Source organism: Struthio camelus, chromosome 23 (assembly GCF_040807025.1).
Source record: "Struthio camelus isolate bStrCam1 chromosome 23, bStrCam1.hap1, whole genome shotgun sequence".
Lineage (NCBI taxonomy): Eukaryota > Metazoa > Chordata > Aves > Struthioniformes > Struthionidae > Struthio > Struthio camelus.
In genome coordinates this window covers 7,199,081-7,209,924 of record NC_090964.1, presented here as the reverse complement: position 1 = coordinate 7,209,924, position 10,844 = coordinate 7,199,081, and the positions used below count along the sequence as shown (strand labels likewise).

Below are 10,844 nucleotides of genomic sequence, written 5' to 3'. Positions count from 1 at the left end.
GGCCATGATCACCTCAGAGACCTTGGTTTCCTCACAGCCCTTGGTCACCTCAAGGCCACGGTCACCTCAGGGCCACGGTCACCTCAGCATTGGCCAGTTACCTCATGGCCACGGTCACCTCAGGGCCATGGTCACCTCAGGGCCCTTGGTTTTCTCACAGCCCTTGGTCACCTCACGGCCACGGTCACCTCAGGGCCCTTGGTCACCTCAGGGCCCCAGTCACCTCAGCATTGGCCAGCTACCTGATGGCCACGGTCACCTCAGGGCCACCTCTGGCAGACCCCAAAGGAGATCTGGGTGGGGCTGCTGGTGTGTTGGCCCCGAAGCCCCCAGCAGTATGTTTGGGAGCAGTCACGTCGCCACCTTCTCCCACAGGGTCACACCAAGCTATGCCAGAGCAGAGCAGGTCTGGAAAAGGCTGCAGCCATCATCACCCCATCTTTCCCTCCGTAACACAGATTTTATAATACATACATAATGGCTGCTTAAAGACTATCCGTACTTGTCTTAGGGGCTACAGCAGTTACGAGCAGTTCTCGTTCCAAGATACGCCATTATGAAGCGTAGCGAAGTGCTTGGCTCGCAAACGTGCTTTAAATGAACCAGCTGCATTTTCATATGTTCTGTTCAAATTACTTTTGCACAATTCCTGTGGTAGTTTTTATGATGCAGTCACTTGAGTTACACCAGGAGTCAGTACACGACAGGCAGATGGCCAGAGCAAAGCACCAGTATTCTGCTATGATCCAAGCCCCTCACAGCAGTCTTTGTACCTTAAATGCTGAAGGAAGGACTTTTCTGAGGGGATCCGCCCCTGTTGTGCACACTTAAAAAAAAATAAGGATTTTTGCATAAAAAGGTCCTACCTTAAGGAAGGTTAATATTGTGACAGAAATGTATAAAGCTTTCAAAACAGAGATTATTTTAAACGCTTGCCCTGTTTTTTGCTGATCTGACGTCTATTTCCATGGAAACCACATCCAGCCGCCGAGCTGCTAGAACTGGGATAGGTTTCTGCTGGAGTGGCTCACTGGGCATTGGAAGAGCCATTTTCAAGCAGCATGGCAGAGCCTTTTGTAGGATTAAGTGGACTACAGCATTTCAGATTCAAAACGCTTTGACTGCTTGACCATTCAGCATCATGCCTGGTACACCAGGCACATAATCAGATGCTGTACGTTCACAGGGTTCGTGACTCGGTACCAGCACCTACATGTTACATTGCAGTGACAAAGAGCGACTAAGGGACTCACATTGTATATGTCTAGGCACAGATATTACATACAACACAGGTGTTTTTAAATAAAACATCTTGAGTGCTTGGATTAGATTGCAGTAAACGTTACTGGAAGACAAAGCAGCCAAGAGATCGTGCCATCAGCCTGTGTTTCACTTCATCATTTCCTAATTAGTATCCGTGTAGATCAGCAGTGTGTTGGATGATTTAATATTAATGCTTTTTAGTAAAATCAGTGAGCTTATCCTGGGATGATCTTAGGATTTCCCTGAGGAAATGAGGCTTTCTGGGTCTGGGGCTTTTTCTTTGGTACCTGTACGACTGCCTTTAGTTAATCCTCACCTCCCAGAGAGATGATGATGAAATATCATTCACAGCTTTTGAAGAAGGGATGCAGGCTAGATATAACTACTAGTCATGCAGAGTCTGTTCCCTGTGCTTTCCCTGGCTTCTCACAGGAAAAAAAGAAAAATGACAGAAAGAAAGCAAAAGGACCTGAATGGAACTTACCTTCCTTTGCAGATCAGCTTTAAAGTCAAATATTTTGGTCAGATAGGAACTCTCAAACAGCAACATGGTCTATTGAACAGGAGGAGCATTGGGCTGGGAATCAGATTTGGGATCTAGTCTCAACTCTGACGTTTTCCATTCTATGTCACTTAGGGTGAGACTCTTCAGTAACGCCTTTAAAACACTTCCCACAATTGTTTTCAATTTAAACTGAAATCTTTGAGTACTGTTGTAACACAAAGAGAAACAGCAACTTTTAGTAGCTGGAAATGCATGGAGGCAATTTCATTTCTGGCCTTATTGCAAAAGTGTTTTTATTTTTGGGACATTTCATAAGGCCCATTTGTTTACATGCAATTCATTTTTGTCAGATCTTGAGGAAAATGGAGGATATGAAAAGCTTTAATTTGCATTCGATTTGTGTTTATCGACACTTTTACTGGGAGTCTAAACAGATTCTTCTTTTGTCAAGTCTCACAGTATGTGGCTGCAGTAGTTTTTGTCTCCTAGATTCCTCATCACCAATGAGAACTTTTTGCTATATTTCAAGTTCCCCCTCCCCAAAAAAGCAAGCACCAACATGAGAAATTGCCATCAGAAAGTCACTACTCTAACCCTAAAACAGGGTTGAAGAAGGAACATGCTGTTTCAAGCCCAAACGTAACCAGATCAGCCCAATTAACTTGTGCATCTCAAAAAAAGATAAAGGGCCACAAGCAAAACCCACAGAAGACATTCCAGAAGCCAAAAGGGGCAACAGCTTTATAAATTAAGAGTATGACCTACTCACAGGGTCAGCAGCTACCATGCTTCCAAGCCTGTGATAACTGCACCTGCTTAAAATCATTGCCCGGGTGCAGCTCCCAGCCACAGCTGTAACTGCCCACCGGTTGCTAAAGTAGGGCTAATTCTCAGTACAGCCAAAACATAAGGCCTCTCAGCTTCATCTAAACATGCTCCACTCTATCTGAAACAGAAAAGTCAAGGTCTCATCCAGAGGACTTGTACGTGTGAATTTAGGACGTGAAGTGATCAGATTTAGCATGAAGATTAAAGATGCTCCTCTGATGTGCTTATCAAAATACCCCACAAAAGAGACTGACATAATTAGGTGACAACTCAGCCCACGGCACCTCTTTTAACTTGCAAAAATATTTAATCTCCAATTTAAAAAAAGTGATTTCTCAGTATTACATTGCCATCCTTAGGCATCCATAGTGGATGGGCTGACAGCTTTTTTGTTAGTCAGAGACTATTTTAAATCACCTTTGAGAGTAATTTTAACAGGAAGTATTTTCCGAGTCTGGTAACAGTCACCGTCTTGGTAAAGTTCATTTTTAAACTAGAAATCCAATATACTATTTGATCTGAGTCAAGCATTTTAACTACAGTTTACTAATAAATAACCTGCCAGAGGAGATAGTAATTTAAAAGAAATTTGCATGCAGAAGTAGAGACCAGGACTACAAGATTTCTTTCCATCTGTGTTTCTAACTCTTTGTATTAACCTTCAGCAAATCTGTCTCTACGCTGCAGCTTACGCATCCGCATGGTGGTTATACTTCTGTGCTGCTGCCTGACACAGCTCTTGCAGGAAAAATTAGAGGCTGCAGAGCTCTCACAGATCTTCGGATAAAAATACATTTTAGTCCAAAAGCAGTTTAGGAGTCCGCAGAAATGAAGAATAAAACAAGACTTTTAGGCAGTTACACCCTCACAACGGAAGCTCTTCCACAGAATTGTGATGATTGGTATTTGTTTACTGGGGGACTTAGGCTGATACTGTATTTATGCTGAAAAACACCATTAAGAAAATGCTCCCTTTAGAACAAATTTGCACTTGCCAACGTACCGTTGGAAATGACTTAATTTTCTCGAATCAGATAAGATGCCTGGCTTCTCCTCCTAGTTTGTTTTTTGAGAAATTCACTCAAACTCACTTAATTCCTCCATAAATTGAGATAAGTAAAAGCACTCACCACAGATGGCAATTGCACCTGCAAGAAGAGAGAGGAAAATATAAATTAATTGCTTTGATATTGGGGCAGTATAATTCTGAAATGTCATACTCATCTCTTAAAATGTAGTCACATTCCTGTATTGCATGATATCCAAATACTATAGTGATAAATGCTGACAAGACTCTAAACAGAGTAGAAATATAATACAAGCTTCTAATGTACTAGAGACAAAAGCCCCACAAGCACTCTGCTGTTTGCAAAGAGTTCTCCAATACACTGAAGTGGCAACATACCCTAAAGGCTGCTGTACATACTCCTGATCACCTTCATCCTGAGTAAGACCTCTTTGCTGTTGAACAACATCTAGTCTTTCTCCATAAGCCTAAATAGTAGGCTCTGCTTTCGCATACAGCCAGGGCAGAGGAGCAACTGAATTCCCTTTCCAATCGGTTGGTAGGTCTGGGATTGTTTTTCATTCTTTATTTCCTATGAAAACGAGGCTTTACATGCTCAAACCACTTTTGTATCTCTGCCTAGTCTTCTCTCCCAGCTTTTGGCTTTTCTGGCTTGTCTCTGCCCCTGTGATAAATTTGGATAAGATCTCAGTGGCATAAATTCCTAGAAGTTTCTTCAAAACAGATGGCTGGGGAGAGGCAAGAGCGAGGAAAAAGGCTTCAGCACAAGCCGAACTATTATTAGAGACCAGAGATTTCTCACTGGTTGGAGCTATCACTGACACTCCAACAGCGGGTAACACTTCAGAGCTGGTTATTTTATTCACGACACCAGCCAATCCTACAAGACCCTCATCTGCAGTGGTGCTGTTCTGGGAACAACCTGCCAAATATAAGAACGGGCCTATATGAATTCTAGCTCTCACCTCCACTACGCTCAGTAACACGCAATGAGAAGTGGCAAGGAGATCTCCCCTTTTTTCCCCTCCTTGCTCCCATACCTCCCAACTGCGATGCAAGGCCTTGACCCATTTCTCTGCATCCTTGCTGCGCTCCCCTTTCTGTTCCCGGTCTGAGTCCTCACGTATTTAGATTTCCCATATGCAGCACCAAGAGCTTTGCTATTCACAGAAGCTCGTAAAAAACTATCTGCTGAGCGCTCAAAAATAACTATGCTGCATATAGCTGCATCACCCAGCAATACCAGGGTGCCTGGAAGAGAAGAACTAAGAGAGAGGTTTTATTTTTTTGCGACTGAGCTGACATGAGATGCTCTAATTAGATTTCGAGAGTGTCAGTCAGCCATTTCACCTGGGGTAGAGCAAAGGAGACAACATGATTTTGACATCCACATGGAATAGCTATGCACAGAGAAGCCATAAAATATTCAACAGCAATAGAAGATGCCAGTGAAGAGGTTTGCTTTGGCTCTTTGCAAATGAAGCGGGGAAAAGAAAAGCTGGGTATGGCACTAATTATTCCCCAGCTCCTAATTAGTTTCTTGAATTTAAAACATGTATTCGGCTCTCAGGGCAGTTCAGCAAGCCTATTGTGCTATTAATACTTCCCCGGCGTGATATAGTTAAAAACACTGCCACCCTTTCAAGACAAAATGTAGCTTGACAGTGTCATAATGGGAGGAGTTCAGGGATGGAAATCCTCTTAAAGGTATACGATTTCCTCCGTGTCAAATACACAAGGTGAACGAGCCTGGAACAGGCCCCAAACCGAGCCTGTTCCTGCGAAGAGCAAATTTTATGATAATGCTAAACGCGGAGCTCTCAGGCCCCTCGGTATCGAAGCTTCTCCGCTAACAAAATCGGTGGTTTTGCCAAATCTCGCAAAGCAGACTCTACTTACTTTTCACAAAGACCTGCCGCACGGCGAGCAGGTGTATTTGCAATCCTGAAGAGCGTGGCTTGCCTCACGTGGGCAGCGCAAGGTCCAACTTAGACCAAAATGTAGGATTTCGAACCCATGCCCCCTGCAAGCACCCAACACCGCGTTCAGGTACGGCAGGAAACCCCGACCTGCGCGGTAGACCATGCCTTTTGTCCTGTGGCAGTCTCGAGGGGTGCTATTTTATAGATAGATAGATAGATAGATTGTTTATACATACATATATTATATATAGGGATAAGGTCTGTATCAGACACCACTAACAGAATAAAACGTGCCTCTTCCCCCAGGGCTCGCGAGCCAAAGAAACAACTTTCGTTTTCTGACCGCGCCGTTCGACTTCAGCCCGACGAGGCCTTCCAAACCTGCGGTTTCAGCCCTTAGATGCTTTCGGAAAAATAAGTCGTTCCCCTTCCACCTCCACCTGCAAATTTAAATGGAAAGGGGTTACTTCCCAGTCCCTCGCTCCGGCCCCTTTGCCCCTGCCTATATTCGCTCAGCAATCCCAGCATGGAAGCGGTACCTGCCCTTCGCACTGGTTTAATGCCGTTGATCTTTTTTTCCCCTCCTCCTAATTTGAGTTCCTAGTAGATTAATTAAAAAAAAAAAAAAAGAAGCATCCACTATAGCTGTGAAAACAGGCCTTTCTGACGGGAAAACGCTTTTCTGCAGTAACCCGCCGCACCGCGGCCGCGCGTGAAGATCGACACCCGGCGACACCCGCTCCCGGCCAGCGTCAAGGGCTTCGTTTTAATTTAAAAAAACCCGACCCAGGCACAGTTGATCACACGTAAACATAGTTCCTCACATGCTCAGGCTGCGGCCTGGGGGGCGAGGAAACCCGCCGGGGGGCCGGCAGGGCCAAGGCGCCATGTCGCGGGCCAGGCAGCAGCGGCCAAGGCCAGGCCTCCCCTGCCCGGCAGCTGCGGCCTGACTGTCGCCATGGCGACCGCGGCCTCGTTCCCCCCCAGCCGCCGCTGCCGGCCATCTTGGGCACTCGCCCGTGGCAGATGGCCGGGAGCAGGTCGCCTCTCTGTGGGAGGGAAGAAAATCTTGGGGGGGAGATTGGGATATTAACCAAAAAAACCAGAAAACCTGTTTTCAGTTTCAGGGCAGCCTGGAAGCAGAGAGACCTGACGCGTCACCTTCCCTCCGCCGGCGCCTCAGTGTCCCTTCCCCGCCCTCGTATCCCCCATTTTGTCAGGAATCGCCTCTCGTTGCCTATGCAGCAAGCAGTAGACGACAGCTCCAGCCTCAAACGGGGCTTCCGCCGCGGAGTTAAAACTTAACGCTGTTGAAAAAAGCAGTTTTGTCTTCAAAATGTGGCAGACGCCCTGCAGCGCAGCGTGGCCGCGCCACGGCTCGAGGGTCAGCTGCCGGGCCGAGCCCTGATCCCGCTCATGACTTGAGTAGGAGAAACAGGTGCTTTGGAGGAAGATGAAGTTGAGCCAAATCCCCAGGCGTTGCAAAAGTCCGGGGTTTCCAGCTCAAGGTGGCCTGGAAGGCGGTGCGTTAAATGACAACAACTGGGGGGAATCGCCCGAGTTTTGGGTTGCCAATGGAAAAATCAATATAAAAACAAGCGTATACTCACCAATTAAATGAATTGCGCCCAAGAGGGTGCTGCCCTGGCTGGGATGAGGAGCTGGCTTAGCACCGTGCCTGCCCCAGCGCCGAGGCCGAGCCCCACGCGCGGCCGGACGCCTAAAAAACGCCGCGTGGGGCTCACGGGCTTGCAGGGCGGCGCCTGCCGTCGTGAATCCAGGCCTTGCTTTTTTCCTTAAAAATACAAGAAAAAAGAAAAAAAAAATCACAACCCAACAGTAAGTGTTATGGTGATTAAAAGGTGGTTTGAACACATGTTTCAATTTGCATTAATTAAACCAAGGGGGAAGCTTCGGAGGAGGAAACGAGGCTTTCTGAGCCGCGGCGAATTCGGCGTCAGGCTCTGGCTGGCGACCCCTGTGCGGAGGGTGGGGAGGGAGCCGCCGGCGGGGGGCTTCCCTGGGGAGGGGGAGCCGCGGGCAGGCTGGGCGGCGGGCGAGGAGGACAGCAAGAAAACTCTGGGCTTTAAGATGCTAAGATTTCAGATTTCAGCTCCAAGCGGTGGCTGTGGAGTCGAGGCGGGTCGGGGGACGGCGGCGGCTCGGCGGAGAGGAGCCGTGGGTTAGAGGAACGCATCCGCGCGCGCCCCGGCTACGCTGCAAGCGCGGCTGTGAGAGGAATACAAATGGGCAGCGCTTTTTGTTGTTGTTGTTTGTTTGCTTTTAAAGCCACCCGTCTGAATATTAAAGCAGATTGCATTGAAATGCTTGGGTAGAAGTGACCCCTTCCCGAAGCATGATACTGCAGGGCAGGGGACAGCTGAGCTCCGGGTCTGCCGTTGGGTGACCCAGGTGCTGACGCCTCCACGGCAGCAGAGTCAGCGCCTGGGAGCAGTGGCCAGGACGGCAAGAAGGTTATTTCCTTCCCGTGCCCCTGAGCAACGTCCCTCCATACGCTGGCGATATCAAACCTATTCCGCGTTCAAATCCAAAGCTATGTGTCGTAAGGGGAGCAAACACGGTGCCCAAGAGCTGATGCTTGTGGGTCAACGTGGCCAGGACACGGTCCAGGCTCCCGCGAGGTGCCCGGCCGAGGTGACAGCAGGGTGGCTCTCTGGACAGACCCCGGCTCGGGGGCACGGCCCGGGGAGCAGCCGCACGGCCCGCTGTGCAGGCGGCTGAGGGCTGTCTAGCTCCGCAGTTCACGGTCAGCAAGGGGCGGCATCCTGGCACTCAGGAAACCCTTCCTGGGTGCTGCAGGCGAGCGCAGAGCAGGCTCAGCTGCCCCAAAGGCCCGGGAGGGCTCCCACCGCCGCTTCCCACCCCGCAGGCAGGTGGCTGGGGACGATGCTCTTTGTCACTGCCGAGCACGGCGCGACTCCATTACCGGCCTGCGAAATGCTGACTCCAGCAGAGCTGTCTCATCTTTGTGACCTCCAGGGCCCAGGAAAACGATCCAATCAACCCGAGAAGCGGCAGAAACACCTTCCTCGCTCGCTCCTTAACGCTGGGGATTTGTGCGGCATCTCTCACGCCCGCTGCCGCCGGGCTGGAGACATGAGCGTGTAATGGAGGGGGGGAGGCAGAGCTGCTCGCGGGAGGAGGCTGACTGAAGGGATGGCTCCGGGCTGGATTTTAAAGCCAAGGCAGTGAGTCAATGAAGTAGGAAAGTGCTCAAAAAGGGCTCCTGCACCCCTAGAGCACGTGGAGGAGCAGAGGAGGCAGGTGCTGACGGAGCGAAGGGAAGAGGGTGTCGGGCATCAGGGGCTTTTCCAAACTCTCCTCTTCCTTCTGCCTTAAACAGGAGCCTGGAACCAACACTGAAACCACAGAGCTGCCTGGAGAAGGATGGAGAGTTAGTCCTTCAGCCTGGCATCTCAAAACACTGCGTTAGGAAATGGGGAAAAAGGGGCACTAAGACTTGTTCAAGCCCCAGCAGCAAGACCAGTGGCACAAAGGCCTCCAGTCGCTGCGCTGGGGCTCGATATCCGAGCATCCCGTTGACCCTGCTCCATGGGGCTCAGGCAGTCGCCCTGACCGTCCAGCAGCAAAGCCCAGCTGATCTGGCAGCGTTTTATTCCAGAGGCACACAGGGAACTGGGAACACGGTCCTGGGTGCCCAAGGCTGACCTTGGAAAGGGGAAAGCGGCAGGAGAGCGGGATGCTGGGCCAGGCAGAAGGACATCTGCCCGCTTCCCCTCTCCCCCAGCCCCACGTGCGCCAGCAACGATAAAAGCAGCTTTCTGCAAACCGAAGGGTTAACATATTTCCGAGTCGCCCTCTGAGCAAACCACAGGCTGTTTCCCCCACCCCCTTCCCAAAAGCCTTTACATAAGAGTCTTGCAGAATTTATGGCCTTCCTCAGCTGTGCTGTGCTAGAGCCGGGCGGCCGCGAGCTGCTCTCATGTAACTGTCACAACAGATCCCAGGCAGTGCTAATTCGAGGAGGAAATGGGACTTGATTTCTGCACCAGTCACTGTCTCTCGCTGTTACAAAGGGATGGAGAGGCATTTCCTCCTCACGGGCTCTGCACCCATGAGCTTTCCCACACAATTCGTCGCATGCCCTGACCTTGAATGTCCCCTACGCAGCCTCAGCATCGCGGCAGCACGGTCCCGAGGCTTCCTCGGTTGGTGCACAGCAACAGGGCCAGAGGCGGTGCTTTAGGGAGACTGGTAAATCGGTTTAAAAAATGTGGAAGACTCAAAAACGCTGGGGTCTTGGAGTCCTGTTTGACACCAGTCCTTCATCTCACAGGAGAGCCAAGGAAACGTGGAAATACTTCCTCTCTGCTCCTGCACCTTCCCGGAGCGACTTCAGCTCTAGGACTTACCCTCAATTAACAGCGCTCCCCGAGCACCCTGTGCGGAGGGATCCAGCGCTGGGCTCTGCAGAGCCGAGGTGCTGGGCTCCTCTCTGCCAGGTGACGACGAGGCTGTCACGGTCACACAAGCAACGTGAGCGTTGGAAGAGAGCGAGAACCGACGCTTTTCCACTCCCTTTTCTTCCCAGGAGGAGCCCTGAGCGCTTTGCTGGCTCAGGCACTCAGGACCTGTGTCACCTGCTGCCACCGGATGAGGAACAGCATGCGCCATCCAAGCCCACCCTCCCGCAGCCTTGGCCCCCGAAGAAACCCGGCCTCTGCGCAGCACGGAGAGCTGCTGTTCGTAACAGCCTTCCCTGGGAGGGAAGTGACAGGCAGCGTGAGCAGGAGCCGTTTCACCCAACGAAGCCAAGCGGGGGCTGACATTGCCGTCACCCTGCGCGTCTCGCAGCAGGAACGCCATGCCGGAGTCGGAGGGGACAATGGGAAAGCAGATGGCGTGCCACGATCCTGGGTATTTAAAGCAGCTGCCGAAGCAGCGTGTCCAGGAGTGCCGCTGCAGTGCCCCAGGAGAAAGCCCGAGGAGGCTCCAAGGGGGGGAAATCAGTGCAGCTCCACAGGCTTCAGTGCTGCCGTGCTGCTTCGTGACAGCTGAGGATCAGCCCCTCCTCGAAAAGCCCCCCTTGCTCTAATATCCCTGGTATTACCCAGGAATGTATTACAGATACTTCTCAAGCATTTTATTTCCAGCGCCAACACGTGCTTGTGCCTGCAGTCCGTTTGCAGCAGTGCTGCTCTTTACACTGTGCAGCCAGGCTGGGCCGTCGCCCTCCTGTGCCTGGCGCTGATCTCACTCCCCATTTCACCCCCCCCTCACTGTTGGGGCAACAAGCTCGAAGACACTTCCAGCCAGC

The 10,844-nt window shown here is 50.6% G+C and overlaps 1 long non-coding RNA gene across 1 annotated transcript; it reads right to left on the bottom strand.

Moving 5' to 3' along the window:
- Positions 1-1,707: 1,707 nt before the first annotated feature.
- Positions 1,708-10,268, bottom strand: LOC138062043 (uncharacterized). Its single transcript, XR_011136024.1, has 5 exons — positions 9,940-10,268; positions 7,156-7,340; positions 5,840-5,985; positions 3,727-3,744; positions 1,708-1,973 (listed from the first exon to the last, which is right to left on the bottom strand). It is a non-coding gene; the product is annotated as an uncharacterized lncRNA (long non-coding RNA).
- Between the last annotated feature and the right edge of the window lie 576 nt (positions 10,269-10,844).